Source organism: Arachis ipaensis, chromosome B8, assembly GCF_059453495.1.
Source record: "Arachis ipaensis isolate K30076 ecotype BB chromosome B8, ASM5945349v1, whole genome shotgun sequence".
Taxonomy (NCBI): domain Eukaryota; kingdom Viridiplantae; phylum Streptophyta; class Magnoliopsida; order Fabales; family Fabaceae; genus Arachis; species Arachis ipaensis.
In genome coordinates, this window is record NC_142443.1 from 1488536 (window position 1) to 1497544 (window position 9009).

The 9009-nt window shown below is 36.3% G+C and overlaps 1 long non-coding RNA gene across 1 annotated transcript; it reads left to right on the forward strand.

Moving 5' to 3' along the window:
* The first annotated feature begins 5052 nt into the window (after positions 1 to 5052).
* Positions 5053 to 8085, forward strand: LOC110264943 (uncharacterized). Its single transcript, XR_015896781.1, has 4 exons — positions 5053 to 5219; positions 5319 to 5372; positions 5461 to 5598; positions 7739 to 8085. It is a non-coding gene; the product is annotated as an uncharacterized LOC110264943 (long non-coding RNA).
* The last annotated feature ends 924 nt before the right edge of the window (positions 8086 to 9009 follow it).

Here is a 9009-nt window from a genome sequence, read left to right on the forward strand (position 1 = left end):
TATATATATAATTTTATGAGTCTGATTTTGATGGACTCAAAATATTTGGACTATTAAATAATTTAATATTAAAATATATTTTTTAAATATTTTAATAATTATTAAATAATTTTTATTTAATTTTATTTAGTAATTAATTTTTTATATATTATTTAATTTTAAAATTTATTTTATTTTTTATAAATTATTATTTTATTATTTATTATTTATTTTATCTTTATAAATATTTATCTTCAATCTCTTTTTCAATTTTATCTTGATTTAGAAATTCTAATCTTTATCGTTTTCAATTTTAAAATTACTAATTTCATAATCTACTATTAATTTATTTTTTAATTATTTAGTTTTATAATTGTAACATTTATGAATCTCTTTTCACAGTTGTATAAATCGTAATATGCAGAAATTCAATTAATTTTTTTTATTAAAATAATTGATTCATTAGTGAACAAAAATCCTTTACCATTTACAACGTTCAGAAAACTGTAAACCCCGCTAAAATTGGTATATAATTAGTCAATAAATCGAATTTTCAATAGGAAAATTAAATATGCAAAACTAATATCAAAATAGGATAGAGCTCGGCAAAACGAGAATTTTGATATCACTTTCGAAAAATTTGGCCCAAAATTGAGCCAAATGGGGCGAGCCGGTTGAACCGGGCCCAAACCAGGCCCGCGGGCTCAACCAGCCCAGTATATAAATGAGCTAAAGCTCATTTTCTGCCTTAGAACACAACAGAAGCAGCGTAAATGCATGGAGAAGAAGAGAATGAATTCCAAAACCTAGCTTGATCTTCTTTCTTTGATAACTTTTGATCCGGAGCTCCGATTGACGAGCCGTTTGCGGCCACGCGTCGGGCTCGTTGAGTTCTTCAATTCTATTCAAATAAAATAGTAAGTGAATCGCTTTTTTCTAGCTCCATTTCTGCTGGTATATGAATTTCGGGTTTAAGGTTTGAGAAACTCAATTCCTTGATGATTTTCATATTTTAGAGGTCGTAATACCTTACTATCTCAGTCTTATGACTTAAGCATAAGATTAAGTATAGTAGGGTGTTACATTATGGTATCAGAGCAGTTCGTTCCTATAGATCCTGAGGGACGGACTGATTATGCCTCTGGGCATACTCTAGGTGTCTATACATGCTATTTAGGGTATCTAACTGATATATGAGGCATGAATGCTCATGAGCATGCATTTGGGACTTTGAAATGCTAAACTAGAGATATTGAGACTGATCACCTTGATATCACTTGTTTGGTGTGAACAGGAACCAAATGGCATCTCGTGGGTGCAGTCGTGAGCGTAATCGGGATCAAGGACGGAGAGCTAATGAGGTAACCGTACCAATAGATAGTTTGACCGATATCGTGACCGCAATGACGAGTGTTGCTGCTGCCATTGGTACTGTTGCAGCCGCGACCATCCGAGTAATGGGTGGAATGGAACCACAAGCTAGAACTGGCAACAATGATGATAATGAATATGAAGGTGGACATAATGCTCCGAATACAGGGGTACCAATTAGTTATCTGGAGCAGGTTAATGTGGGTCAGACAATGGGAGAAAGCTCAAGGAGGGCTGAGGTAGCAAGTAATCACCGAGAACCCTTCACAAAGAAAAAGGGAAAGATTACACCGAGGAGCTAAACTTTCAAAAAGAATCGCTTTGTCGCTTCACATTCTCAGCACTGGAGCAATGACCGAAGGAACGATAACCGTTCGGATCCGAATGCTAAAGGGAAAACTAGTACTCAACTGGATGATTTAAGGTGCCCAAGGTGCAAGAAGTACCATCCAAACAGACTGTGCAGGGCCGGATTAGGCGTATGTTACAAGTACGAGAAGTCGGGGCATATAGCTCGAGACTGTCCACACAAGAAACGCCAGGATGCAGTCGAATCCGATCTTTAGACCCGAGGTAATCATAAGCTAGCAGTTGAGTTTTTAACTACCTTGCGTATCATTAATATATGTATGATTCATTTGTGAAGCACGACAAGTTTTGATGATCGTGGAGTCCGAACCGATGGTTAGTCGAAGACTACTAGTTGTTAAGATAGAGCGATACTTAACTAACTTAGATGAGTGACTAGGTTCTTAAAGGATGAGAGTCAGAATGACGCAGTGGAATCAGGGTGGTTAGACTTTTGAAGGTTAAGGATTAAGTGACGTAGTGGAAGCAGGTTGGACCATATCTAAGGAATCAGGAGTGTTGAGGGTTATGCGGAGTTATTGTTTGGAATTTAGTGACGGTGAAACTTTGAGGAAGAGGAGTAGAGCGAACACAACCTTTAGATGTTAATTGTTCAGAGGTAAGTGGAGATGAAACCAAATCTCTATACGAGAGAGTTTCTAAGACAATTCTTGAAGGTGTGTCAAAACTTCCATTCCAGAGAGAAGCGAGTTTGTGATAGGCTTAGTACCGGAAATCGGATTAACTTCAATCGCACCACAAGTGAAGACATCATTATAACCGGTAGAATTTAGGATTGAGTGGAAGGGAGTACTAGAAGAGGGAATCACCTAACCAACTATTTCTTTGTGGGAAGCATCGGTTATGCTGGAGAAGAAGGAAGAGAACGGTAGGAAACCTTATGCAGAGAGAGTGTGCTAACGAACCTTCGCGACTCGATCTAATCCTTCTTTTGAAACCTACATTGACATTCGATCCAGAGCTCTTCCTAAATAGCTTGACTACCTTTCTAACTTTACTCCTTGTGCACATGAATATTATTTCTTCCAGGATGAGTCTGAGCTTGTCTTGGTATAAGCGCGTAATCATTGAATCTTGTGTTCTCGCTATGACTAGAGTTGCCCCTATTCGCAAACCATGTTCTTCAGAATCAGCTGAGACTTCTTTGACTCTGTACGCTCTATTCTTCCTACCAAAGGTCTCTAATTTGAACTCTTTTCTTGAGATGCACCTAGGTTCCTCTCCTTGTGTATTCCATCATTTCGGTATAATCCTGAACAACCGTGTACAAAATTTCCTTTTTGACTCATTACGAACACCGTTTGTATTGCTCATTCATTTTTCGAGCTTAATGTCCTTTTGAAAATCAACTCGAGCCTATATTAGTATCACGTATAAAATATAGTTGTGACTGTGGAGATGTTGATTCCTTAAGAGCATGACTTTTGGATACGGAAGATGAAGTAGGTAAGCGTGCACCGTCAAAAAGAGTTTTGGAGTTTTAAATTCTTGTCGACCACAAAACCTATGATTAGTTTAATGCGCTAGAAATACACCGGTTACATAGATACCCGAATATGAAGAGAGCTTTCAATCTCCAAGAGAAGGATTAACCCCAAATCCAGTAATTAGAATACCCGAACTTATTTAACAACTCGGAATTAGTGCGATACATTACCAGAGGGGTTTAGGATACGTGTAAATACAACATCGTGAAGTGGTAACAGATGCCCTGAGTAAGAAATTTTTGGGGAAATGCTTGGATATAAATTTCGGAGAATGGAAGGCTAGATAAGTTGGAACTTTAAATTGGATATTAAGGGTATAGATAAAGGAGTCAAACTAAATCTATTGCAGTTTTAAAACATAGCAAAGACGAAATGCAGGAAGCGTGAGGGGACGATAAAGACCTACCGAGGATGTCGAAGTTTGGCAAACGAAAGGGAACTAAGAAAAGATTTATATGTTTAATGTCGAAATAGAGATTGTAAAGTCAAAGACTTAAGGAGTGCAATAACGGTGATAAGGGGCTACTAAGAGTACTGAAACCGGTTGAATTCAGAAGACACCAAGAGAGGGTTATGTGTTGAGGTCGGAAGTTGAAATAAGAAATTGTTGTTCGAAGTTTACAGGAGAAAATTTTTGAAGTTACCTTGAGATTTCTAAAACCTACCACGAATCAAAGAAGATATTTTGAGCAGACAGAAATGAAGAACGAGGTGGAAATCTATGTGATTACAAGTTTGACGTATGAGAAAGAAATGAAAGACCACCAGAAACTGTTCGAAATGCCACAACCGTCGAAGGTTCTACATTAAAGATAAAAGGGAATAGCCATTGATTTCATAATAGGTTACCGAAGACTAGGACAAAAGGTGATACTATTAGGGAACTGTGGATCAAGCGACCAGGCCCGTTTTGCCCATCGGAGTAAACCACTTATTGGGGATATCAAAGAGACTATACATCAGGGAGAAGGTGAGACTTCACAGTATCCTAAACACCTTTGAATTAACCGAAAACTGGAATATCAAACGTCTTAGTTCCTGAATTTGACAGCCGAAACAACAGAGGAAGAGTTACGCAAATCTAAGTTAGAATTCTCACTATGAAAGTCGACAAAAGAGTTAGGTGGATCTAAGAAGAAGACTTCTCAAGTTGGAAGAAAGGGGATACCTATTTCTGAAGATCACTTCAATGAACTAGAATCGGATGATCAATCAAAAAAACTAAAAAGCTAAATCCCTATCACATCGGACCAGTGGCGTATAGGATCGCTTTACTACCACATTGTTCGAACCTGCATGACGTGTTTCATGTATCGCAGCTTCGTAAATACAATTTTGATCCTAGTCATGTCCTAAACCCGGAATTAATTCAAGTGAGAGAAGATTTGACGTTTCCAATAACTCTCGTTAGAATTGATGATACCAGCATTAAGCGTTTACACGGGAAAGAGACTTTCTTAGTGAAAGTAGCTTGGTGTTGGGCTAGTATTGAAGAATATACCTAGGAGCTTGAGACAGAGATGCGGAAGGACTACCCACACCTCTATTCAGGTAACGCACTCTGAATTTTGAGGACAAAATTCCTAATTAGGTGGGTAGGATGTAAACCCCGCTAAAATTGGTATATAATTAGTCAATAAATCGAATTTTCAATAGGAAAATTAAATATGCAAAACTAATATCAAAATAGGATAGAGCTCGGCAAAACGAGAATTTTGATATCACTTTCGAAAAATTTGGCCCAAAATTGAGCCGAATGGGGCGAGCCGGTTGAACCGGGTCCAAACCAGGCCCGCGGGCCCAACCAGCCCAGTATATAAATGAGCTAAAGCTCATTTTCTGCCTTAGAACACAACAGAAGCAGCGTAAATGCATGGAGAAGAAGAGAATGAATTCCAAAACCTAGCTTGATCTTCTTTCTTTGATAACTTTTGATCCGGAGCTCCGATTGACGAGCCGTTTGCGGCCACGCATCAGGCTCGTTGAGTTCTTCAATTCTATTCAAATAAAACAGTAAGTGAATCGCTTTTTCCTAGCTCCATTTCTGCTGGTATATGAATTTCGGGTTTAAGGTTTGAGAAACTCAATTCCTTGATGATTTTCATATTTTAGGGGTCCACTAGACTTGATTTCTTGTGGGTATTGCCCAAGGATCAGTGGGTAAAGGTAAGAGATCTTAAACCCTAATGAAATTTCTGAATTTAGGAATTTGGGTATTGAGTTGTTATGTTTGGATGTGTTAATTGTGGTTTAGGTAGTGTGTATGTGAATGTTGATGCTTGTTGGAGGCTTGTTGGTGATCAAGCTTGGTTTGGGGCTGTTTGATTGAGCTTGGAGGGGCTGTAATTTTGAGTTGTGAGGCTGCCTTGGGTGAATTAAGTGTTCGGCCAAGGTATGGTTTAAGTTTCGCACGTTTAATATTTACGGTGTTGTGAAAACTTAGGTTAGAGGAACCATAGAATAAGTTGGATTGTTTGTTGTATTTAATGATTAGCCTTGTAATGTTGTTAGAATAGATTTGTTAGTGAATTTATATATTAGAATTATGAGGTGTGAAAGTTATTAATGGTGTGCTCTTATATTTATTTATGATGGATTATAATTGGTGTTTGTTAATAAGGATGTAGAGTTGTGTTGTGGTGGTATTGTATATGCTATAACTAATTATGTAATGATCGGAATTGCATGAGACCAAGTTTGGGATAAACTTGGAAATATAAGGAACTAAACTGGAAAATTTGGGACCTTTTTGTTAAATATACAATTTATGGCAAATTTTTAAAGTTAGGTTGTTAAATCTGTCCAGCAGCAGAAAAGATCAAACAGGGCAGCAACTTGTTTGTCTTGCTGCGACTTCTACGAGTTGAGTTTTGGAGCGAAACCAATTTTGTTATAAAATTTGATTAACTTGCTTTATTTCTCTAAAATTTCAGAATTTTAAGAGTTGAGGATTGGGAGCTGCAAATTTTTGAATATTGGTGGTCAAAACTGAAGAGAAATAGATTTCAGCAAGCTATGCATCAACTTCCAATGCTTGTAACTCTTGGAATTAAATAGAAATTGGGTTGAAACTAAGACACACTTGTTTCTGGATGAGCTAGGGGTTCTCAAATCAAAATTTAGCTTAATTGGAGTTTTGTAATAAAAGTTATTTCAATTGAAAGGTACTAAGCTTGTTGGTTTTTAAAACAGATTTTGTCTCATTTTTACTTAACTTCCAAGTAATGTAACTTTTTCATTAAAAATGGTATTGACTCAGAACAAATTGAGAAAGAAATATGGATGAGTAAAGTTTAACTACATTAATTCTCAAAGTCATTGGATTTAACTTGGATTTTATATTGAATTTTGAACATCACATGCTGCTGCTATTTTTCTGGTTTTATGCACTGCAGAGTAGTCACAGTTTTTCCTTTATTCCTGAGGCTAGAAAAATCAGAAAATTATGATATTTAGTTTGTTAGAAAGCTTATTTCAATATGAACGCCTGGACATAAAGTTTGTGCAATTCCGGGTTCATTTGCTATATTAGAAACAGAAAAGAAAATAGAGTGTCGAGGATGTCTTAGTGATAGTCATGAGTTCGAGAAGTTAAAGTTCAATCCTCGTGTGATGTGATTGATTTAATGTTAGAGTTGGGTTGATTTTAAGATTATTCGATATTAAGAAGGATGAGAAGAGTTTAATAAAAAGTTTGGTCAGGACCCGGAAAGGGTAATCAAGATGAATTATAAGGGAATGACGATGAAAAATGTGAAAGGGAGGTTGTTAATAAAAGGAGTTAATATGCCATGGCTTGATGAATGATTAAATAATGATTATGACTATGAAATGGCTTATGAATAATGCTATCTGAGATACGAGTTCCCTGGGTAAGAGCCGTGGCTCGCCATCACGTGTTCCAGGTTGAATCTCGATACTCTGTTGACCCTACGTCGTAAGGGTGACCGGGCACGTATAAATTCTCGGGTATGGATAGCCCCCATTGAGTGATTTTATGAAATATGAATGTGAACTCTATGCATAGACTCTTGGGGATGCGCGACGGGGGACAGTCTAAGGTTTTCGGACTTGTCGGGTTGGCTGGATAACCGACAGATGGGCCCCATCAGCCATAGGACAGGCATGCATCATATGCATTTGTTTGTATTGATTGCTATGCATTTTCTGGGTATGGCTAATTGATATATATTACCCGCTATTTGTTATACTTGCTATTTGTACTATTTGATCATTACTTGTGCGTGAACTTGTTTGGTTGCTTGTTTCTGTTGCATTCTGAATGATGAAAGGATGGAGGAAACGGAGGAAATGGTTTGGTGTTAGGTTAAGCTTGAACTTGAGTAAGTTAGGCAGATTTAGAATACCTACCCCTGTTTATGACTTCTGTTTAGTACTTAAGTTGGATAATTGAATAACGGAGTTCTAGGATTGCCTATGGCATTCTCAGGACCGTATTTCTTATGCGCGTGGCACTTTTACCATGCTGAAAACCTCCGGTTCTCATTCCATATTGTATTGTTATTTTTCAGATGCAGGTCGAGAGGCTCCTCGCTAGACGTCTGGATCTTGGGAAGCGAAGTAGTCCTTGGGTGTATTTTGGTTTTTGGTTGTATATATGTATATATTTGTTTAGCTTACTCTCCAAGTAACTTGTGTATGCTGCTCCTCTTAGAGGTTGAGGGAGAGATAGGAGTTTATTTTGGTATTTTGATATATTTTGGGGATACCTATGTGTGTTCATATATATATATATATATATATATATATCCTCTGTCCAGCCTTAGCTTCGCAGGCTAAGTCAGGGGCTAGTTATGCTGTTTCCTTGGCTTTCCTTTATTCTTTTGCTTAACTTTATCATGTTCCTATTAGGTTTCTTAGCACGCAAGTAATCCTTTCCTGAGCGTTGCGCTTTTTGTTTTGCGATTTTTGTTTTACCCATTTTTCAAGGGTCCTAGTTAAGTATCTTTTCTCTATTATTATATATATATTACTATTTTTAGAGGTCGTAATACCTTACTATCTCAGTCTTATGACTTAAGCATAAGATTAAGTATAGTAGGGTGTTACAAAAACCAATCAAGTTTTACATTTAATTAATCAATTGGTTAGTAATTTTTTTTTTTTGCAATTACTTGTAAACAATAGATTTTTTTTATTCAAGAAATCGATTGATTAATTTTTTACAGCAATTGATTGTTTTCCTTTATAAGTGAATCGATTTTATTATCTATCCAATTGATTGTTTGAGAGATCCAATTAATTGGTTGAAATATCTAATTGATTAATTAAAAAAAACAATTGATTGTATATATTTGGAATCTTTGTTTTTTTTAATACAAATAACTGATTGTTTGAAAGATTTATCTAAGACTTTGTTCATCATATGAGTTTTATCATCATATAGATTTTATTTTGTTATAGTGTTATATAACCTAGTTTATTGAATCAATTTTTTTAAGAGAAAATGATAAATAGGTCCTAACCTTTTGTTTCGCGGACATTTTCGTCCCTGATTATTTAAAAATACTTTTAAGTCCCTGACCTTCACAAAACTTGGACGGATCAGTCCCTCCGTCCAAATGCTTCCGTTAGGAACTGATCCGTCCAAATGTCTCCGTCAGAGACTGATCTATCCAAATTTTGTGAAGGTTAGGAATTTAAAAGTATTTTTCAATGGTTAAGGAAGAAAATATACGCAGGACAAAAGGTCAGTAACCTATTTATCCTTTTCTCTTTTTTTAATGATCAGTTTTAAGATGTCAGATATATTTAAAGAAGACAATGAGTACTAAAAATAATA